Source organism: Mesoplodon mirus (assembly GCF_964341445.2).
Source record: "Mesoplodon mirus genome assembly, chromosome: X".
Taxonomy (NCBI): domain Eukaryota; kingdom Metazoa; phylum Chordata; class Mammalia; order Artiodactyla; family Ziphiidae; genus Mesoplodon; species Mesoplodon mirus.
Window position 1 is genome coordinate 51447533 of NC_138981.1, and position 25136 is coordinate 51472668.

The window sequence follows — 25136 nt, forward strand, 5'->3', positions numbered from 1 at the left end:
AGGGCTTCCCTGGAGGCACAATGTTTATGAATCCACCTACCAATGCAGGGGCCATGGGTTTGAGCCCTGGTCTGGGAGGATCCCACATGCCACAGAGCAGCTAAGACACTGCACTACAATTACTGACCCTAGCTCTGGAGCCCGTGAGACACAACTACTAAAGCCCATGCACCTAAATGCCATGCTCCACAACAAGAGAAGCCACCACAATGAGAAGCCCATGCTCCACAAAGAAGAGCAGCCCCTGCTTACCACAACTAGTGAAAGCCTGCACACAGCAACAAATACCCAATACAGCCAAAAATAAATAAATAAATAGATTAATTTTAAAAAACTAAAATACAAAGAAAAAATATTAAAAGCAGCAAATAATATACAATAGAATCCACGTAAGGTTAACAGCTGATCTTTCAGCAGAACCTCTGCAAGCTGGAAGGTAGTGGCAGGACATATTTAACGTGATGAAAGGAAAAAAAAAACTACAATAAAGATTACTCTACCCAGCAAGGATGTCATTCAGATTCGATGAGAAATTAAAAGCTTTATGGGCAAGCAAAAGTTAAGAGAATTCAGCACCACCAAACAAGTTTTACAACAAATATTAAAGGAACGCCGCCAGGCAGAAACACAAGAGAAGGAAAAGACCTACAATATAAAACCCCAAATAATTAAGAAAATGGTAATAGGGACGTACATACTGATTATTCCATTAAATGTAAAAGAAATAAATTCTCCAACCAAAAGACAAACACTGGCAAAATGGATGCAAAAACAAGAACCATGTATATGCTGTCAACAAGAGACCCACTTCAGACCTAGGGACACATACAGACTGAATGTGAGGAGATGGAAAAAGATATTCCATGCAAATAGAAATTCAAAGAAAGCTGGAGTAGCAATTCTTATATCAGACAAAATAGACTTTAAAATAAAGACTATTACAGGACACAAAGAAGGACACTACAAAGAGATCAAGGGATCCATCCAAGAAGAAGATATAACAATTGTAAGTATTTATGCACCTAATATAGGAGCACCTCAATACATAAGGCAAATGCTAACAGCCGTAAAATGTTAAATCAACAGTAACGCAATAGTATGGGACTGTAAGACCTCACTTTCACCAATGGACAGATCATCCAAAATGAACTTAAATAAGGAAACACAAGCTTTAAATAATACATTAAACAAGAGAGACTTATTTGGTATTTATAGTACATTCCACACCAGAACAGCAGAAAACACTTTCTTCTCAAGTGCTCATGGAACATTCTTCAGGATAGGTCATACCTTGTGTCACAAATCTTAAATTGGTAAATTTAAGAAAATTAAAACCTTATCAAGTATCTTTCATGACCACAACTCTATGAGACTAGATAACAATTATAGGGAAAAATGTGGAAAAAATACAAACACATAGAGACTAAACAATACACAACTTAATAACGAAGTGACCACTGAATAAATCAAAGAGGAAATTTTAAAAAAAAATACCTAGAAACATATGAAAATGGAGACACGATAACCCAAATCCTATGGTATGCAGCAAAATCAGTTTTAAGAGGGAAGTTTATAGCAAAAAAATCCCACCTTAAAAAACAGGAAACATCTCGAATAAACAACCTAACCTTGTACCTAAAGCAATTATAGAAAGAAGAACAAAAACACCCCAACGTTAGCAGAAGGAAAGAAATCATAAAAATCAGACCAGAAATAAATGAAAAACAAAAGAAGGAAACGATAGCAAAGATCAATAAAACTAAAAGCTGGTTCTTTGACAAGATAAACAAGATTGATAAACCATTAGCCAGACTCATCAAGAAAAAAAGGGAGAAGACTCAAATCAATAGAATTACAAATGAAAAAGGAGAAGTAACAACTGACACTGCAGAAATACAAAAGATCATGAGAGATTACTATAAGCAACTCTATGCCAATAAAATGGACAACCTGGAAGAAATGGACAAATTCTTAGAAATGCACAACCTGCCAAGACTGAATCAGGAAGAAATAGAAAATATGAACAGACCAATCACAAGCACTGAAATTGAAACTGTGATTAAAAATCTTCCATCAAACAAAAGCCCAGGACCAGATGGCTTCACAGGAGAATTCTATCAAACATTTAGAGAAGAGCTAACACCTATCCTTCTCAAAGTCTTCCAAAGTATAGCAGAGGGAGGAGCACTCCCAAACTCATTCTACGAGGCCACCATCACCTTGATACCAAAACCAGAGAAGAATGTCACAACGAAAGAAAACTACAGGCCAATATCACTGATGAACATAGATGCAAAAATCCTCAACAAAATACTAGCAAACAGAATCCAACAGCACATTAAAAGGATCATACACCATGATCAAGTGGGGTTTATTCCAGGAATGAAAGGATTCTTCAATATATGCAAATCAATCAACGTGATAAACCATATTAACTAATTGAAGGAGAAAAACCATATGATCATCTCAATAGATGCAGAGAAATCTTTCGACAAAATTCAACATGCATTTATGATAGAAATCCTGCATAAAGTAGGCATAGAGGGAAGTTTCCTCAACATAATAAAGGCCATATATGACAAACCCACAGCTGACATCGTCCTCAATGGTGAAAAACTAAAACCATTTCCACTATGATCAGGAAAAAGACAAGGTTGCCCACTCTCACCCCTCTTATTTAACATAGTTTTGGAAGTTTTAGCCACAGCAATCAGAGAAGAAAAGGAAATAAAAGGAATTAAAATCGGAAAAGAAGAAATAAAGCTGTCACTGTTTGAAGATGACATGATACTATACATAGAGAATCCTAAAGATGCTACCAGAAAACTACTAGAGCTAATCAATGAATGTGGTAAAGTAGCAGGATACAAAATTAATGCACAGAAATCTCTGGCATTCCTGTACACTAATGATGAAAAATCTGAAAGTGAAATCAATAAAACACTCCCATTTACCATTGCAACAAAAAGAATAAAATATCTAGGAATAAACCTACCTAAGGACACGAAATCCTGTATGCAGAAAATTATAAGAAACTGATGAAAGAAATTAAAGATGATACAAAAAGATGCAGAAATATACCATGTTCTGGATTGGAAGAATCAACATTGTGAAAATGACTCTACTAATCAAAGGAAGCTACAGATTCAAAGCAATCCCTATCAAACAACCACTGCCATTTTTCACAGAATTAGAACAAAAAATTTCACAATTTGTATGGAAACACAAAAGACCCAAATAGCCAAAGCAACCTTGAGGACAAAACACGGATCTAGAGGAATCAGGCTCCCAGACTTCAAACTATACTACAAAGCTACTGTAAACAAGACAGTATGGTTCTGGCACAAAAACAGAAAGATAGATCAATGGAACAGAATAGGAAGCCCAGAGATAAACCCACACACATATGGTCACCTTATATTTGATAAAGGAGGCAGGAGTATACAGTGGAGAAAGGACAGCCTCTTCAATAAGTGGTGCTGGGAAAACTGGACAGGTACATATAAAATTATGAGATTAGATCACTCCCTAACACCATACACAAAAATAAGCTCAAAATGGATTAAAGACCTAAATGTAAGGCCAGAAACTATCAAAATCTTAGAGGAAAACATAGGCAGAACATTCTATGACATAAATCACAGTAAGATCCATTTGACCCACTTCCTAGAGAAATGGAAATAAAAACATAAATAAACAAATGGGACCTAGTGAAACTTCAAAGCTTTTGCACAGGTAAGGAAACCATAATCAAGACCAAAAGACAACCCTCAGAATGGGAGAAAATATTTGCAAATGAAGCAACTGACAAAGGATTAATCTCCAAAATTTATAAGCAGTTCAGGCAGCTCAATAGCAAAGAAACAAAAACCCAATCCAAAACCAAGCAGAAGACCTAAATAGATATTTCTCCAAAGAAGATATACAGACTGCCAACAAACACATGAAAGAATGCTCAACATCATTAATCATTAGAGAAATGCAAATGAAATCTACAATGAGATATCATATCACACCAGTCAGAATGGCCATCATCAAAAAATCTAGAAACAATAAATGTTGGAGAGGGTGTGGAGAAATGGGGACATTCTTGCACTGCTGGTGGGAATGTGAATTGGTACAGCCTACTATAGTGAACAGTATGGAGGTTCCTTAAAAAACTACAAATAGAAATATCATATGATGAAGCAATCCCACTACTAGGCATATACCATGAGAAAACCATAATTCAAAAAGAGTCATGTACCAAAATGTTCATTGCAGCTCTATTTACAATAGCCCAGAGCTGGAAACAACCTAAGTGTCCATCATCAGATGAATGGATAAAGAAGATGTGGCACATATACACAATGGAATACTACTCAGCCATAAAAGGAAACGAAATTGAGCTCTTTGTAATGAGGTGGATAGACCTAGAGTCTGTCAAACAGAGTGAAGTAAGTCAGAAAGAGAAAGACAAATACCGTATGCTAACACATATATATGGAATTAAAGAAAAAAAAAGTCATGAAGAACCTAGGGGTAAAACAGGAATAAAGACACAGACCTACTTGAGAATGGACTTGAGGAAATGGGGAGGGGTAAGGATAAGCTGTGACAAAGTGAGAGAGTGGCATGGACATATATACACTACCAAACGTAAGGCAGATAGCTAGTGGGAAGCAGCCGCATAGCACAGGGAGATCAGCTCAGTGCTTTGTGACCGACTGGAGGACTGGGATAGGGAGGGTGGGAGGGAGGGAGACACAAGAGGGAAGGGATATGGGAACAGATGTATATGTATGACTGATTCACTTTTTTGTAGTGCAGAAGCTACTACACCATTGTGAAGCAATTATACTCCAATAAAGTTGTAAAAAAAAGATCAAGGACAACAAATGTGAACAATAAATCTTAGTTAAATAAAAAAAAATCTACAAACAATAAATGATGGAGAGGGTGTGGAGAAAAGGGAACCCTCTTGCACAGTTAGTGGGAATATAAATTTATACAGCCAATATGGAGAACAGTATGGAGCTTCCTTAAAAAACTAAAAATGGAACTACCATACAGCCCAGCAATCCGACTGATGGTCACATACTATGAGAAAACCATAATTCAAAAAGAATCATGCTTCAGACTATACTACAAAGCTACAGTAATCAAGACAGTGTGGTACTGGCATAAAAACAGAAAGATAGATCAATGGAACAGGATAGAAAGCCCAGAGATAAACCCATGCACATATGGTCAACTTATCTTTGATAAAGGAGGCAGGAATGTACAGTGGAGAAAGAACAGCCTCTTCAATAAGTGGTGCTGGGAAAACTGGACCGGGACATGTAAAAGTATGAGATTAGATCATTCCCTAACACCATACACAAAAATAAGCTCAAAATGGATTAAAGACCTAAATGTAAGGCCAGAAACTATCAAACTCTTAGAGGAAAACATAGGCAGAACACTCTATGACATAAATCACAGCAAGATCCTTTTGGACCCACCTCCTAGAGAAATGGAAATAAAAACAAAGATAAACAAATGGGACCTAATGAAACTTCCAAGCTTTTGCACAGCAAAGGAAACCATAAACAAGACCAAAAGACAACCCTCAGAATGGGAGAAAATATTTGCAAATGAAGCAACTGACAAAGGATTAATCTCCAAAATTTATAAACAGCTCATGCAGCTCAATAGCAAAAAAAACAAACAACCCAATCCAAAAATGGGCCAAAGACTTAAATAAGCATTTCTCCAAAGAAGATATACAGACTGCCAACAAACACATGAAAGAATGCTCTACATAATTAATCATTAGTGAAATGCAAATCAAAACTACAATGAGATATCATCTCACACCAGTCAGAATGGCCATCATCAAGAAATCTAGAAACAATAAATGCTGGAGAGGGTGTGGAGAAAAGGGAACACTCTTGCACTGCTGGTGGGAATGTGCATTGGTACAGCCACTATGGAGAACAGTATGGAGGTTCCCTAAAAAACTTAAAAATAGAACTACCATATGACCCAGCAATCCCACTACTAGGCATATACCCTGAGAAAACCATAATTCAAAAAGAGTCATGTACCAAAATGTTCATTGCAGCTCTATTCACAATAGCCCGGAGCTGGAAACAACCTAAGTGTCCATCATCGGATGAATGGATAAAGAAGATGTGGCACATATATACAATGGAATATTACTCAGCCATAAAAAGAAACGAAACTGAGCTCTTTGTAATGAGGTGGATAGACCTAGAGTCTGTCATACAGAGTGAAGTAAGTCAGAAAGAGAAAGACAAATACCGTATGCTAACACATATATACAGAATTTTTTAAAAAAAAGTCATGAAGAACCTAGGGGTAAAACAGGAATAAAGACACAGACCTACTTGATAATGGACTTGAGGATATGGGGAGGGGGAAGGGTAAGCTGTGACAAAGCGAAAGAGAGGCATGGACATATATACACTACCAAACGTAAGGTAGATAGATAGTGGGAAGCAGCCGCATAGCACAGGGAGATCAGCTCGGTGCTTTGTGACCGCCTGGAGGGGGGGATGGGGAGGGTGGGAGGGAGGGAGTTGCATGAGGGAAGGGATGTGGGAACAGATGTACATGTATGACTGATTCACTTTGTTATAAAGCAGAAACTAATAAAATATATTTAAAAAAGAATAAAAAAAAGAATCATGTAGCTCAATGTTCATTGCACCTCTATTTACAGTAGCAAGGACATCGAAGCAAGCTATGTGTCCATCAACAGGTGAATGGATGAAGAAGACGTGGCACATATATACAATAGAATATTACTCAGCCTTGAAAAGAAACGAAATTGAATTATTTGTAGTTAGGTGGATGGACTTAGAGTCTGTCATACACAGTGAAGTAAGTGAGAAAGAGAAAAACAAATACCGTATGTTAACACATATATATGGAATCTAAGAAGAAACAAACAACAAAAGGTACTGAAGAAACTAGGGCCAGGACAGGAATAAAGATGCAGACATAGAGAATGGACTTGAGGACATGGGGAGGGAGAAGGGTAAGCTGCAACGAAGTGAGAGAGTGGCATTGACATATGTATAGTAACAAAAGTAAAATAGATATCTAGTGGGAAGGAGATGCATAGCTCATGGTGATCAGCTATTGCTTTGTGACTACCTGGAGGGGTCAGATAAGGCGGGTGGGAGGGAGTCGCAAGAGGGAGGGTATATGGGGATATATGTCTACATACAGCTGATTCATTTCATTATAAAGCAGCCACTAACACAACAATGTAAGGCAATTATACTCCAATAAAGACGTTAAAAATAAATAAGTAAATAATTAAATAATTAATTAATTAAATGGATAACTACCAAAGATTTAATATACGACATGATGACTACACTTAACACTGCTGGATGTTACTATATATGAAAGTTGTTAAGAGAGTAAATCCTAAAATTTCTAATCAAATGTAAACATTTTCCTTTTCTTTCTTTTCATTTTTATTGTCTCTATATGAGATGATGCATGCTAACTAAATGAACTGTGGTAATCATTGCACAAAATATGTATGTTCAAACCGTTTTGTTGTTCACCTTAATATTATACAGTGATCTATGTAAATTTTATCCCATTAAAACTGGAGGACTGTTTTTACCTGAGGAAAAAAGGAATTTGCAGTATTCCTGGTGAGTGCAAAACAGAAACATATCACTGGAATGGGTAAGAAGAGAAATTTCACTTTAATTTCATCAGTCCCACACTGAAGCAGGCACTGCTTAGCACCAAGTGATTGTCTGGACCTGTGACTTCTCCCTCGTGAGGAGATAAAGAGTGAAGTGTACCTTCAGTGTGCTGCCTGAGGGGCTGTTTCCTATCTCAGCACAAATGGAGTGCTGATGGTACTTGATCAGTTCCTATATCTGTGGGCCAGGAAGAATTAAGGAAAAGAAGCAGATAGTTTGCTGCAGTTGGCATGGTTTTTGTGAGATTGAGAAGGCTCAGAACCAGTGGCTAGTCCCCAAAGAAAGTTGGTGGGGAATGGAGCATGGCTCAAGCATCGTGAAATTTCATGGTGCAGTCTGAGGGTTCAGGTTCTGTCATACTTCACTTGGAAAGTTGACAAAACAGGCATAGGTTGGCAGAGGCATCTAAGTACAAAGCAAAAGTCTGTGGTTATGTGCTATGCCTAACAGAGCTGAATGAGATGGGGAGAAGGCACAGAACTCAAGCTTTCACCACCAAGAAAGAGGAAGAGGATTAGAGTGTGCCTCCAATATTCTGGGCCCCACTACAGCAGGCAGACACTGAAGACAGTAAAAGAGTGTGTGTTTCTTTTCTTTTCTTTTCTTTTTCTTTTTTCTTTAACACCTTTATTGGAGTATAATTGCTTTACAATGCTGTGGTAGTTTCTGCTGTATAAGAAAGTGAATCAGCTACATATACATACATCCCCATATCTCCTCCCTCTTGTGTCACCCTCTCACTCTCCCTATCCCACTCCTCTAGGTGGACACAAAGCACCGAGCTGATCACCCTGTGCTATGCGGCTGCCTCCCACTAGCTATCTATTTTACATTGGGTTGTGTATAGAGAGTATGGGTTTCTGAAGGAAAAGAAAGAAACCTGTACATTCCAATAATTAGGAATCCACACACACAATTGTGAACAGAAACATCCATAGAAAATGTTGAAGAGGCTCTCAAAATATCAAGCTGAACTAAAGAATGAAGGTCTCTCCATGTCAAAGCAAGTCCATAAAGACTATGACATTTGCTCAAATGTGCAGACCTCAGTGTTAAGCATCAACGAATACAAAGAACAGTGAAACATGATGCAATCAAAAGAACAAAATAAACCCCCAGTAACTGACCTTAAATAAATTTAGGTACATCTGGCAAAAATTTTTAACATATTTTTGTTAAAGAAGCTCAGCAAGTCATAAGAGAACAGCGAGAGACAATTAAATTAATTCAGGTTAATGATACATGAAAAAAACAAGAATATCAACTAAGAGAACAAAACAAATTTTGGAAATGAAGAATAAAAATAAAATGAACCAAAAAAATTATGAGAAAACTTCAATAGCTGGCATTGAATCAGAAGAAAAAATTAGCAACCTGAAGACAGAACATTTGAAATTATCCAGTCAGAGGTGCTGAAAGAAGCAAGAATCTAAAGGAGTGAACAAAGTCTACGGGACTTATTGAATACCATCCAAAGGATCAATATACACTTGACAGAGGTCTCAGAAGGAGAGGAGAGAGGGAGAAAACTTCCATGAAGAAATAATAACTAGAAAGTTCCCAGATCAGAGGAGGAAAATGGACACTCAGACTCATGAAGCCCAAAAGACCTCAAATAGAATGAGCTTAAAGGAGGCTACACAATTGTAATTCAACTGTCCAAAGTCAGTGACAAAGCGGATTTTGAAAATATCAAGAGAAAAATTGATGTGTCATGTACAAAGAAGACCCCTTAAGACATTTGGGGATTTCTTGGCAGAAAACTTGCAGGCCAGAAGGAGTAGAATGATATATTCAAAGACCTGGGAAAAAAATAAAAAAACATAAGCTGTCAACCAAGAACGTGGCAGAACTCTCCATCTGAAATGAAGGAGAGATAAAGACTTTCCCAGACAAACAGAAGCAGAAGGTGTTAGCAGCCACTATGTCTGCCTTACATGAAATGTCAGTGGAGTCTAAATTGAAAGGATGTTAAACAGCAACATGAAAATATTTGAAAATGTAAAACTCATTGGTAAAGGTAAATATATAGACATATTCAGAAAAGGTAAATATATAGACATATTCAGAAAATGTAATAGTTTAATAATGGTTTGTTAGTTACATGTCATTTAAATAAAAAAGGAAAAGTACAGAAGCATTATTAATAACAACTACAAAAATTTATTAAAAGATAAACAATAAAAATATGTAAATTGTGACATCTGTTACATAAAGTTTAGGGGGTAAAAGTGTACAGTGTTAAGCTGTTATCAACTTAAAATAGACTGTTATAACTATAAGATATATTATTTAAACCTCATGGTAATCTCAAAGAAAGTAAGTACAGAATGTACATGAAAAGTAAAGAGATATGAATCAAAGTAAGTCACTGCAAAGGATCAACAGATCACAAAGGATTACAGCAAGAGAGGAAAAGACAAAATAAGATTGACAGAAGAAAAGCAACAAAGTTGCAATAGTAAGTACTTACCTATCAATAATTACTTTAAGCCTAAATTATTAAACTCCCCAAAGAAAACATATAGAGTCATGGAATGAATAAAACAAATAGAGCAAACAGAGAAAACTTCCACAAGACCCAACGATACACTGTCTGCAAGAGACTCAGTTTAGATTTAAGGACACACATAGGCTGAAAACATAAGGATACAAAAAGATATTCCATGGAAATGGCCAGAGCAAGAGCGAGAGCGAGAGCGAGAGAGAGAGAGAGAGAGAGAGAGAGAATAGGGATAAATGCAAATCAAAACTACAATGAGGTATCACCTCACACCAGTCAGAATGGCCATCACCAAAATATCTACAAACAGTAAATACTGGAGAAGGTGTGGAGAAAAGGGAACCTTTCTACACTGTTGGTTGGAATATAAATTGGTACAGCCACTATGGAGAACAGTATGGAGGTTCCTTAAAAATCTACAACTAGAGCTACCATATGACCAAGAATTCCCCTCCTAGGCATATATCTGGAGAAAACCAAAATTTGAAAGGATACATGCATCCAGGTGTTCATTGCAGCACTATTTACAATAGCCAGGACATAGAAGCAACCTAAATGACCATCAACAAAGGAATGGATAAAGAAGTTGTGGTATATATATACACTGGAATATTAGTCATAAAAATGAATGAAATAGTGCCATTTGCAGAGACGTGGATGGACCTAGAGATTGTCATACAGAGTGAAGTAAGTCAGAAAGATAAAAGGAAATATCATACATCACTTATATATGGAATCTAGGAAAATATTAGAGATGAACTTATTTTCAAAGGAGAAATAGAGTCACAGATGTAAAGAACAAACATGTTACCAAGGGGGGGAAGGGGAGATGGGATGAATTGGGAGATTGGGACTGACATATATACACTACTATGTATAAAATAGATAACTAATGAGAACCTACTGTGTAGCACAGGGAACTCTATTCAATGCTCGGTGGTGACCTAAATGGGAAGGGAATCTAAAAAAGAGTGAATATATGTATACATATAACTGAACATAAAGAAACTAACACAGCATTGTAAAGCAACTCTACTCCAATGAAAATTAATACAAAAACAGACTGTTATATCTATAATATGTTTAATGTAGTCCTTATGCTAACCACAAAGGAAAAACATCTATTAGATATACAAAGGTAAAGTGAATGGACTTAAAGTGTAGCACTACAAAAACCAAAAAGAAAGACAGCAAGAGAAGTAGAAAGGAACAGAGGAATGTCAAAACAGATAAAAATGAACACAATGGCAATAGCAACTCCTTACCTATTAATAATTTATATAAAAGCACATCAATTAAATTCTCCAATCAAAACTCCTAGTGTGGATGAATGCATTAAAAAAAAGTTTCAAGAATATGCTGTGTAAAGGAGCCTCACTTTAGCCTTAAGGACACAAATAGTCTGAAAGTGAGCAGCAGCAAAAGATATTCCATGCAAATGGTAACCAAAGTAGAGCAGGAGTGGCTATACTTGCAATAGATAAAATAGACTTTCTTTCACTCAAAATCTGTCACAAGGGACATAAAAGGTCACTATATACTGATAAAGTTGTCAGTCCATCAATTTGCTACAACAGCTGTAACCTGGAGGACATTATGCTACATGAAATTAACCAGAGAAAGACAAATACTACATGATCTCATTTAAATGTGCAATCACACAAAAACAGTACTCATTGAAAGTAGAAACCAGAGAGTAGAAAAACAGTTACCCGGGGCAGGGAGTTGTTTGGGAAAAAAAGCAGAAGTTGGTCAAAGGGTACAAAATTTCAGTTATGTGATGAATAAGTTCTAGGAATATAATGTACAGCATAGTGAAACAGAGTTAATAGCATTCTATCATAATTTGCTTGAAATTTACTAAGAGAGTAGACTATGTGTTCTCACCATACTGAAAAAAAGGTAATTATGTGAGGTGATGGACATGTTAATTAGCTTGACGATGGTAATCCCTTCACAATGTGTACACATAGCAACCCACCACGTTTTTCACCTTAAATATATACAATTTTTACTTGTTAACTAAACCCCCAACAATGGTGGGGAAAAACCCCTCCCCAAAATGAAAGCATACAACAAGGTATCTTTACTAATGAATGCCACCAAACATCTAAAAAAAAATAAACTATTTTTCTTAACCTCTTCCAGAAAGTAGAGATAAGGGGACCATTTCAAAACACATTTTTTGAGTCCAACATTACTCTGATACAAAAGACAGAAAAATACACTACAAGAAAAGAAAACTACAGGTCATTATCCCTGATGAACCTAGATGCGAATATCCTCAACCAAACACCAGCAAAGCAAATTCAACGGCACATTAAGAGGATCATAAAGAATGAGTAAGTGAGATTTATTCCTGGAATGCAAGGATGCATCACATTAGCAGTATGAAGGATGAAAATCATGTGATTATGTCAGTAGATACAGGAAAAGCATTTTTCAAAATTTAAAACCCTAACATGGTAAAAATTAGATACAGAAGCATTGTACCTCAAACATAATAAAGGCCATACATGATAAGCCCACAGCCCATATTCTACTTAAGGGTTAAACTTTTTTTTTTTCCTCTAAGTTGAGGAACAAGACCAGGGTGTCCACTCTCACCATTTCTGTTCAACATAGTACTAGAAATATGAGTAAGAGAATTTAGGCCAGAAAACAGAAAGGAAATGCATATAATTCAGAAAGACCAAAGTAAAAATATCTGTTTGCAGATGGTATGATCATATATATAGGAAACCCTAAAGAACTGAAAAACATTGTTAGAACTAATACACAAATTCAGTAGAGTACCAAGATACAAAATCAACATACAAAAATCAGTTGGTTTCGATAGGAACTTTCTGAAAATTCAATTAAGAAAACACTCCCCACGCATGCAGGGGCCCATCATTGTTCCTTCATAATATATTAAGAAAACAGAAAATAAAACAAAAGACTCCATTAAAGAAAACCAGGTCATGTATGAAAGAACAAGAATTAGAATAGCATTGGACTTCTTAATAGAACTGAGTTCAAGAGTAACATCTTTTGTAGCCATCTGTTCCTGGTCTCCTGTTTGTTGGAAGATTTTTAATTGCAGTTTCAATTTCATTATTTGTGATTGGTCTGTTCATAGTTTCTATTTCTTCCTGGTACAGTCTTGGAAGGTTGTACTTTTCTAAGCATTTGTCCATTTCTTCCAGGTTGTCCATTTTATTGGCATAGAGTTGCTTGCAGTAGTCTCTTATGATCCTTTTTATTTCTGCAGCATCAGTTGTAATTTCTCCTCTTTCATTTCTAATTTTATGGATTTGAATCCTCTCCCCTTTTTTTTTGATGAGTCTGCCTAAAGGTGTGTCAATTTTGTTTATCTTCTCCAAGAGCCAGCTTTTAGTTTCATTGATTGTTGCTATTGTTTCCTTGGTTTCTATTTCATTTATTTCTGCTCTGTTATTTCTGATTTCTTTCCTTTCACAAACCTTGGGTTTTGTTTGTTCTTCTTTCTTTGGTCACTTTAGGTGTAAAGAGTGGTTGTTAATTCGAGATTTTGCTTGTTTCTTGAGGTAGGATTGAACTGCTATAAATTTCTGTCTTAGGACTGCTTTTGCTGCATACACAGGTGAATTCTATATAACATTTAGAGAAGAGATAACATCCATCCTTATCAAACTCTTTCAAGACCTTCAGAGAAAGGAATATTCCCAAGCCCATTCTATGAGGCCACGATCACCCTGATACCAAAGTCATACAAAGATTTCACAAAAAAGAAAACTACAGGCCAATGTCACTGATGAGCATAGATGCAAAAATCATCAACAGAATACTACCAAACAGAATCCAAAAGCACAGTAAAAGGATCATACAACATGATCAAGGAGGATTTATCCCAGGGATGCAAGGATTCTTCAGTATATGCAAATCAATCAATGTGACACACCACATTAACAAACTGAAGAATAAAAACCATATGATCATCTCAATAGATACAGAAAAAGCTTTCAGTAAAATTCAACACACATTTGTGATAAAAACTCTCCAGAAAGTGTGCAAAGAACGAATCTACCTCAACATAATAATGATTAGGTGACCATAGGTATGTGGGTTTATCTCTGGGGATTCTATCTTGTTCCACTGATGTAAATTTCTGTTTTTGTGCCAGTATCATACTGTCTTGATTACTGTAGCTTTGTAGTATGATCTGAAGTCAGGGAGCCTGATTCCTCCAGCTCCCTTTTTCTTTCTTAATATTGCTTTGGCTCTTTGGGGTCTTTTGTGTTTCCATACAAATGGTAAAATTTTTTGTTCTAGGTCTGTGAAAAATGCCATTGGTAACTTGTTAGGGATTGCACTGAATTTGTAGATTGCTTTGAGGAGTAAAGTCATTTTCACAATATTGATTCTTCCAATCCAAGAACATGGTATATCCCTCCATCCCTTTAGGTCATCTTTGATTTCTTTCAGCCGTGTTTTATTGTTTTCTGAGTACATGTCCTTGGCCACCTTAGGGAGGTTTATTTCTAGGTATTTTATTCTTTTTGTTGCAATGGTAAATGGGATTGTTTCTCTTTCTGCCCTTTCATTGTTAGTGTATAGGAATGCAAGAGATTTCTGAGAATTAATTTTGTATCCTGCAACTTAAGAAAATTAATTTAATAGCTCTAGTAGTGTTCTGGTGACATCTTTAGGATATTCTATGTATAGTATCACTTCAACCTCAAACTGTGATAGTTTCACTTCTTATTTTCCAAATTGGATTCCTTTATTTCATTTTTCCTTTTTTTTTTCTGATTGTCATCGTTCGGGCTACCAAAACTTTGTTGAATAATAGTGGCAAGTGTGGCCATACTTGCCTTGTTCTTGATCTCCCAGGAAATGTTTTCACTTTTTGACCATTGAGAATATTGTTTGCTGTGGGTTTGGTCATATATGGCCTTTATTATGTGGAGGTAGATACCCTCTATGCCCACTTTCTGGAGAGTTTTTATCAAAAATTGGTGTTGAATTTTGTCAAATTTTTTGTGTATGTATTGAGATGATAATAAGGTTTTTTAAGTTTTAATTTATTAATATGGTGCATCACATTGATTGATTTGCATGTATTTAGGAATCCTTTCATCCCTGGAATAAATCTCACGTGGTCATAGTGTATGATCCTTTTTATGTGTTGGTAGATTCTGTTTGCTAGTATTTTGTTGAGGATACTTGCGTATATGTTCATCAGTGATACTGGCCTGTAATTTTCATTTTTTCTGATATCTGTCTCACTTGGGTATCAGCGTGATGGTAGCCTAGTAGAATGAGCTTGGGTGTTTTCCACCCTCAGCAATTTTTTGGAAGTGTTTGAGAAAGACAGATGGTAGCTCTTCTCTAAATGTTTGATAGAGTTTACCTATTAAATTTTTTAGAAAGGATAACCTCAATTTTGATAAAATTGAGGTGCTCCTTTGTTAGGTGCATAGATACTTACAATTGTTATATCTTCTTCTTGGATTCAACCTTTGGTCATTATGTAGTGTCCTTTCTTGTCTCTTGTAATAGTCTTTATTTAAAGTGTATATTGTCTGATATGAGTATGGCTACTCCAGCTTTCTTTTGATTTCCATTTGCATGGAAAACCTTTTTCTATCTACTCACTTTCAGTCTCTATGTGCCCCTAGGTCTCGAGCTGAAGCGCTCATGACACAGACTTTTGTTTGTTGGAAGATTTTTAATCACAGTTTCAGTCTCATTACTTGTGATTTGTCTGTTCATATTTTCTATTTCTTCTTGGTTCAGTCTAGGATGTTGGTACTTTTCTAAGAACTTAGTTAATCTGGCAAACCAGATTTCTCACATTCTAGAGGCGTCACCTAAAAGGAAGACAACTAAAATTCTTAATCTTCAGCTCCAGCAAATAAAGGCCCCTAAATAAAACCAAAACCCTCCTATTTTCTGCAATTATTGTAAAGAGGCAGGACATTGGTGAAAAGATTGTGACAATTTCAAGTGCTTCAGGTGCCTTCAGTTCTCCAACCAGCCTGTACAACATCCTCCCAGTTTTCAATGAAGGGGCTCAGAGGAACTACAGGAGCGCTTCCCAATTCTCCCTCTTAATCAGCTTGGGGAAACATGGCTCCAGATTGGGGATGACTGTCTTCCAGTACTCATTGACACTGGAACCACACTCTCAATGCTCAACCCCAACTACTAATAAGCAGCCCCTGCCTTGGAGCACTAAAACAGATCAAATAGTGGGATCGTGAATGAACCTCAAAAGGTTTCTGTCTCTGAACCTACTTACTTTTGTTTACGCCCTTTGAGAAAGACACACCCTTTTCTCCTTAGTTCCCCAGCTCCTATTCATTTATTAGGCTTAGGCTTTTTAGGAAAGCATTATGCCTTAGAATTTGAAAGTAGTTATCAAAGCAGCCAACCAGGTGAATTAAATGACCCTTTGACATCTTTAATTTCCTGTGTCTCTGATGGCACTAGAGCTGATTCTGGAAACATTGATCATTTGTCCTTATTTCATCTGCTACCACCCTTTGTATAGGCAAAATTTCAAACTGATATTGGCAAAATTTCATTGAGATTCAAATAGATCCCTCAAAACCTCTCCCCAGAATTAATCAATACCCTATAAATAAAGAAGCCCTTCAAGGTATAAAGCCCATAATAGAAGACTACAAGGCTCAAGGTCTCATTGTCCCTTGTACTAGTCCCGGTAGTACTCCTCTTTTGCCAGTGAGAGATCCTTTGAGCAATAAACAGCATTGTTATCCCTCAACACCCTGTTGTTCCTAACCCTCATACGCTACTAACATCCATTTCCACCAGAAGCCAGTTCCTTACCATAATTGATTTTTGCAGTGTAATCTTTAGTATTCCAGTTGACGAAGCTAGCCAACACCTATTTGCCTTCACCTGGGAAGAAAAACAATTCACCTGGACAGTAATGCCTCAGGGTTTTTTTTGTTTGTTTGTTTTTGTTTTTTGTTTGTTTTTTTGTTCAGATTTCTTTTGTTTTACTTGTACTCATTTGTATATGTATTTTAAGTTCTATAATACCTGAAATTTACATACATAATATTGCACATCAGCTGTGTTTCTATTAAAAAAAAGTTCTATACAATTTTATCACGGGGGTAGTGTCATGTATCCACCAACACAGTCAAGATGCAGAAGAGTCTATCAACATCAGGATTACTCCTGGTGCCCTTTCATAACTACACTCACTTCCCTGCTACGTGCCCATCTAGTTCCCTACTTCCTCCCAAACCTATAGTAACCACAAATCTGTTCCCCATTTGTATAACTTTGTCATTTTAAGAATGTTATATAAATGGAGTTATGCTGTGAAAACTTTTGCCTCAGGGTTTTAATGAGAGTTCTTCTTATTTCTAACAAATCCTGAAGGCTGATCTGACTGATATAAAGTTTTCTAGGGGTTCCATGCTGTTGCAATATGTGGATGATTTGCTACTTTGCCCTCCTTTCCAAGCCTCCTCACAAGAAGACAGCATCCCTTTGTTAAAGGTTGTAGCCTCAAAGGACGCAAAAGTGCCAAGGAAAAAATGCAGTTTTCCCAAACCCAGGTTCAATAATTAGGACACCTGATATCAGAACAAGGGCTACACCTAAATTCCGAGAGGCTTCATGGTGTCCTAAGTTTCCCAAAACCCAAATTTAAGCGCCAACCTCAAAGTTTTGCTCAGTGTAGTTCGTTACTGCTGAAATTAGATTCAAAAATCTCTCTTATGGTCGAACTTCTGCCAGTTTTCCTAAAGAACACCACCGATCCAGTTTTATGGGAAGAATCAGACTACGTAGCCTTAAAAGAGAGTTTGACAAACACACCTGCTCTTGGGCTTCCCAATGATCAGATTCCTTTTTACCTTTCTCTGTATGTAAAGGAAAGAAACATCTTTGGGGGTACTCACCACAAGACACAGGAGCCATCATCAACCCAAAGGTGTTATAGCCAGCAACTTGACCCTGTGGCATGGAGATACCTCCCTTGACTTAGAGCCATTGCCTCCACTGCCCTTTTTGGTTAAGGCCACTGAGAAAAATCATTGGGAGAGCCGATTTAACCATTTTTGTACCTCATGAAGTAGAAGCCCTCCTGAATTCTCATCACACTCAACATTCCTTAGTCAGCTGCCTCACCTCCTATGAAGGTCTTTTGTTAACTTCTCCTCACATAATTCTTTTACACTCTAATGAGCTTAACCCTGATACTCTTCTCCCTTCCATCACTGACAGAAGTCCCTCACAACTACTTAAAGCTGACTGATCATGATGATCTGCAGGAAATTCCTTTGGGAAACACTGACTTCTCTTGGTTCTTATTTAAAAGCTGACAGTGGCAGAACTATTGTGTTGGGTATGCTATCACCACTCCTTTTGTTATTGTTGAGGCAGCACCTTTAACTATGGCTACTTCAGCCCACCAGGCTGTATTATACACTCTTACAAAGGCTTGTACTTTAGCCAAGGGCAGAACTACAAATATTTATACTGGTAGTAGATATGCTTTCAGGGTAGCTCATGAGTTTGGAATGTTGTAGAAGCAACATGGCTTCCTTACTTCCAGCGGAAATAAAATTTAAAGTGGCCTCTCAGTTCAGGGATTATTAGATGCAATACTTTTCCCTGCCATTTTAGCTATTATCAAGATCCAGAGGCATTCTCAACTTGATGCTCTGGAAGCTAAGGGAAATCTCCTTGCTGACATTTCTGCAAGGAATGCTGCCCTTAAAGTAATTGACAAGAGCCAAGCCTCTGTGATGGTTCACAGGGATATTTCCCCAAATTATGACTTAGAAAATCTGGCTAGAGAAGCACAACATTTGGCCTCAGAAAAGGGAAACAAGATTGGAAATTCAACAATTGTGGGTTTGATAAAAAGAGAAAGCTCCGAGTCAGAAGAAATAGCAGCACGGTTTTACAGGAGACTAAATTTCCCAATGCTAAACACTGTACTTGCATTAAGCTATTGGCCTACCAACAAAATGATAACATTTATGAATCAATATTGGTGGGGAAACATTAACAAGGGGGCAAAAAGTGCCTAGCTCAATGGATCTCGAAGCGTGAGACTTGTTTAACCTTGGAAAATACTGCCAAACTATTTCTTAAGAGGCCATAATTGCGTTCCTTCAACAATGAGTTAAAGTTGCTGTTGTTTCCCATCCTCCAGTATTTGATGTTTTCATTTGGGGAGGAGGTTAGCAGTTCTGATAGGTGTGTACTCCTGTCTTATTGTTTTCATTTGTAATTCCCTAATGGCATATGAAGTGTATCATGTTTGTGTTAACTTACTTATTATCTGTATATCTTCTTTGAATGTACACTTGTCCCACTTGTCCAAAATACAACCCAGAGAAGACCATCTGTACTGCACCCGGACATTTTAAACTGCCTAATGGACCATTCAGGCTCTGGAAAAAGGATTCCATACAACTTCCTCCACCTTGTGGATAGAAATATGTTTTAGTCATGGTCTGTATGTTTTCACACTGGACTGAAGCCTTCCCTTGCAGACAGGCTACTGCCTCTTCTGTGGCTAAAGTCCTTTTGGAAAAGATTATCCCTATCTGGGGAACTCTTCTCAAACTTCATAGTGATCGAGGCACCCATTTTACTGGTCAGGTACTTCAACCAGTCTGCACTATTTGGCCAGTTTTGCAGCACTTTCACTGCACTTACCAGTCCTCTGGTTTAGTCAAATGCACTAACGGTATTAGTAAGACTCAGTTGGCAAAATTTGTAGAGGCCCTCCAATTACCTTGGCCAAAAGCATTGCCATTGGTCCTTCTGAATCTCAGATCCACCCCTTTTGGAACTCACAAACTCTCACCCTCTGAGATAGTCACAGGATAGTCACCTGGCTCCTGCCTCTTTTGACCCACAACTGATAAAAGGAGAGATACTCTGATATTTCAAAGACCTAATTGCTTCCATTATAAATAACCATGTTTTGATAGAGCAATCTTTTCACAGTGTGCTTTCAGGAGAGGAAGATACTAAGCATCACACCTTGCAACCTGGATATTTCATCTATTGGAAAAGACACTTCCAGAAGGACTCTCTTCAACCTTACTAGGAAAGGCCCCTTTCAGGTACTGCTAACAAACCCTTGTGCCACCAAGCTCCAGGGAATAGATGCTTGAACTCACGTGACACACCTAAAGAAAGCACCAATCCTGACTGGACCTGCACATCATCTGGTGATCTGAAATAAGAGGTTTTCTGAAATTGAAGCAGACAATATCTGATAAGACAGCTTTCCCAAGATATCCAGATTAGGCCAGTTGGAAGTTTGTCTGCCAAACCCCTGATGGTGGCATAATGCTTCAGATGATCTCCTATGTCTATGATCTTGATAACATGAACTTTAGATAAAAAGTGCCTGACAATTCTCCCTCCTGCCCCTCCTTGTTTCTCTAATGTGACTTCAATTGGTTTCCAAACTGTGCACTTTCACTCTAACATGGGATCCTACACCCAGGAAAGGTCCTTCCTGGCACTGAGGGACAAAAAGCTCCTGAAACAGGAAAATTGGACTGTTGATCAGTGATGCTTTCAGAGAAAGATCTTGATCAAAGGGGAGGAGTGTAAAAATTAATAAATAGAAACTTCAATTAATATAGAATCGGGAGGCTAGAAGGGTGAGCTCTCACACCGTATGATGACAACAGAGCCCAAGAGGAAGAAGAAAGACTTCCTCTTCTTGCCTGGCAAGAGCTCAGCCAATGAGAGACTGTCAGGACTCAGCCAATGAAAAGCCACCACACTTCCAACTCTCAGCCTCCAATGGACACTTTGTTTACTATAGACTTCCTACCTTCCTCTTCCTCTCTTTGAAAGAGTTATCCTCTCCCTGTTGGGGGGATTTGCACTTGGCTCACCATGGTTGCAGACCCTGAATTGCAATTCTTTGTTGTTCTGGAATAAACCCATTTTTGTTGGGGCCATACCCGACAGTCTATTTGTTTTAGGTAAATGCAATCTTAACACTAGTCTGGATAGACCTGCAGGACTTTAGTGTCCTCTAAGTACTAGCATTCTAGTCCTGGCAGCCTTCTTTTGCTCACCTGCCATAACATAAAAGCAAAACAAACAAACAAACACCACAGCAGTCTTTTTTGTCTGGGTTTTAACATCATGCGGTTGTCATTTTGCCTCAAGTTACACAAAATGCCTGACCCATATAGAGGGCACACCAGGCGTTTGAATAGGACCACGGTTTTCTGAGAGAATATTGAGAGAGTGTCCTTATGAGGCTGTGAATCTCCCCAACCAAGGAAGAGGGATGGAAGGTGGGTCCTCTCCTCACATCCACTCAAGAAAGGAAAATAGTGTTCAAGACCACTCCCTAGAGCTTCAAGCGTGCCTCCTCTCCACCAGAAACCATGAGGTTCTGTGACGTGCTGGCAGGAGCATGGGGAGGTGTGCATTTGTCCCGCCCCCCAGCTCAAGACCCCTCTACGAATGCCCCACATCCCCCACAGTGAGACATCACCATGGTAGCCATTGTTTGTTCTGCGTCCCCTTGCCCCAGGAGACCCCACAGGCCTCTCCAAGTGTCTCAGAGTGAAGCCAGAGAGCCCTTGGCCCTGACCCACAACCCTCTTGGAGAGGCTCCTGCCTCCAGCCCCTCCCCCACCTTCCAGCGTCAGAGGGCCAAATTTCCCTCAGATTCTCTGAGAAAGGAGAGCAAGGAGGGCCTCATGAGTGAGGCTTGAGAGGCCTCCCTTACGGAGGTGACGGCTTCCGCCTCCCCTCAAGCCTCGCAGAAACACCTGGCATCCTTGGGAGGTGGAGATCCGCCCCAAGCCCTAAGTGCTGGCAACCTCAGCGGGGATGCGATCCCCAAGGCTATCGTGGCACGTGCCATGGGAAAGCTGCCCAAGAAAGTCATCGCTAAGAAGGTGTGAGGCTCCGCCAAGTGGTTGAACGTGAAGAATGGGACGGTTTCATCAGCAGGCCTGACACCATGGAAGGTGTGTTTGTTCACCACACGGCCATCCCCCAGAACAACCCTCGCAAGTTCGAACGCGGCATGGGCGACGGCGAGACTGTCGAGTTTCACATGGTGCAGGGCGAGCGGGGCACCGAGGCCACTAACGTGAGCGGGCGCCCCAGTGGAAGGATGCCGCTATGCTGCAAACAGCCCCCACTTCCGCTAGGGATTCTCTATCCATGGCCGAGTGCTGCCACCACACGGTCCCAAGGGCGCTGAGCATGACGTTGACAAAGGCGAGGGCAGCGGCGGAGGCTTAACCATGGCCCAGGGCCTGAGGCGCCTTCTGCCTGGCCACCCCCAAGACCAAAGTCCTCGGCGCTTCCCGCCCTGCCGCAGGGCCCCAGCCCATCGATCCTGGCTACCACCAGCGGCCCACGTCCCAACCCCCTGCCAGGGTACATGCAGACCACAAAGGCCGAGGTCGAGCCGCGGCGGCGTCTGGGCCCCAGCTACCTGCTGATCCACCTTAGGGGCGGAGGCACCACTCTTGGTCCAAGACCCTCACCAGGCATCTTTGTGGAGCTGGAGGTGGAGCACAGGGAGAGCGAGCATGACGCCGGCGTCGATCTGCAACAGAGGCCTCCACCAAACTATGGATCCCGCTGCCCCAATAACCCGCGCCACCGCCCACAGCAGGCGCCTGGCGTCCAGGGCCAGGATCTGGAGAGAAGAGAGGGCAAGATCAAGAAGAGCCCTACTGAAACACCTGCCTTTGCTGCTGTGGACAGGAAGAGCAGCACCCCTGAGGAGGAGAACCCCCTAGTCATGGATGCACCCTCTGGCGCCCGGGCCGAGTAATAGCTCGGCTCCCTCCCCTGGGACTCCCTGGCCTGGGCTGCAGGTGATGTCCCCTTGAGGAGGTAATGCCCTTTGTTGCAATGCAGTCCAAACATCCACACTGACTGGTAGATTTGTGCCCTGAGAAAAATACATGTCCCTTTCCCAGGGTTTGAGGAAGGATAAATTACAAGACCTATGTATTTCTAAATTCCCTCATATCATCTGCCTTGGTAGTTTCTGTACACACACACACACACACACACACACACTCACACCTCTGAATCTATTCTTTTTAAAATCTGACCAGGACCACAGCTATTATTCTGCATCCCCAGGTGAATGAGTTGAAGTAATTTTAAAAATTATTTTTTATTTTTAACACAAAAACAAAGATTATTTAATATTGAAGATGTTCTGACATTGCTGTTGTGATATTATTCACCTGAGTGGTGATTTTCTCAATGAAACGTTTCATGTTGCTTTTATCTGTTATCACTGTTGTCTGAAACATTTTAAACCCTACTAGCCCATAATTGTGTTGAGACCATCCTTTCAATCAGTTTTAGAATGAGTTTTAGCAAAGATCCTACATATTGTTCTCTTTACAAGCCATGGATATAAGACTAATTCTGGACTCACAGGCTGAACGTCTTGGGGTATTCTAAAGGATAAGAATACATGAATAAAAAAGTACACCCATCTCTTTCATTTCCATCCTCTTCCCCTGCCCTGGAATTTGAGCAATAAATCGGGAGGGTGGGCCCAACTACCCACACTTACTGCATAGGTAGTACTCTATGAGGCAAAACACAGAAAACTGAGCACATCACCATGACACTTAAGAAATGTGGCTCTCTGGAAACAGAATTTACCTCTCTGTTTTTTTTTTTTAATGGATTCAATCTAATAACATTTAAGTATATAAAAGAAAATGGGCATGAGGGGCTGGTGGGGTGTTGGAAATGAGAGATGCTGGTCAAGGTGTACAAACTTTCAGTTGTAAGTTGAGTAAGTTCCAGGGAACTAATGCACAGCATGAAGACTGTAGTTAACAATACTGTATTGTATACTTGAAAGTTGCTATGAAAGTAGAACATTAATGTTCTCACCATGACAAAAACAAAAAAATGCTAATTATGTGAGGTGAAAGATGTGTTAATTAACCTTATTGTGGGTAACATTTTACAATATATACCTGTATAAAATGATCACATTGTACATCTTAAACTTACACTACATTATATGTCAGTTATCTCTCAATAAATCTGGGGGAAAATCTGAAGGAAAAAAAGAATAAATAAATAAATTAATTTAAAGAAGAAAAGAAAGTGAACGTGGAAGCAGGTATAATTTTTGTTGTGCATACCTCTGGATCTGAAGAGAAACACCTAGTCTATATTTTCATCTGTGTTTCCTGGTTGAGTTCATCCACGGTGCCTGTGGAGGATTCCTGGAAAGCTTAGCAGGTGCGGTTCAGCCCACCTCAGGCCTTTCCCATTAAACAGAGTAGCTCTGACTGGGAATGTCATTCCCAGCCTGGTCTTCATTTGAACATATGTTGGGGTTGATGGATGGGAGGCAGGAGTTGGTTTTGGGGGTGGGGGTGGGGAAAACGGGCAATCAATAAATTTGAAACCAACAGGGGTCTTTAAAACCTCATTTTACAGATTTAGGAAATTGGAATATAAGTAGCAGGATCAAAATAATTTTCCCATTTAATGTTGAGGCATTTTACACCACATTATAGTCTAGCATAATGTATTTGGAGAGTCACTATTCAATCATTTGTTATGGCTAAATATCCTCAATCAATTCAAGTAGAAACAGCATAGATTCCTCATTCAGAGAATATTTGAGTGCCCACATGTGCACAACCCTGTCAGGCACTAGGAGTGGCATCATGATGAAGAAGATGGTCCTTTCTCTCAAGGAGCCCACGGCCTAGTGGGGAGTGAGACAAAACTGGCAATGGCTACACAATGGAATGAGTGCTCTGGTGGAGTTAGCACAGGATGTGAGAGGAAGCAGAGGTGACCTAGATTGTGGCAGGGTTAGTTCCAGGCTAAAGGAACTACTACTTGGACACTTGAATTTAAAATTATATCTAGCAATCACCACAGAGCTCGGATTTGATAAAGTCATG

The 25136-nt window shown here is 39.1% G+C and overlaps 1 pseudogene across 1 annotated transcript in view; it reads left to right on the forward strand.

Moving 5' to 3' along the window:
- LOC309796963 (Y-box-binding protein 3-like) overlaps positions 1–23011 on the forward strand; it is a 34072-nt pseudogene extending 11061 nt beyond the window's left edge. Inside the window, exons 2-4 of the transcript in view lie at positions 18850–19126; positions 19728–19836; positions 21951–23011. The product of the transcript in view is annotated as a Y-box-binding protein 3-like (transcript). The remainder of the gene's footprint in view (positions 1–18849; positions 19127–19727; positions 19837–21950) is intronic.
- The last annotated feature ends 2125 nt before the right edge of the window (positions 23012–25136 follow it).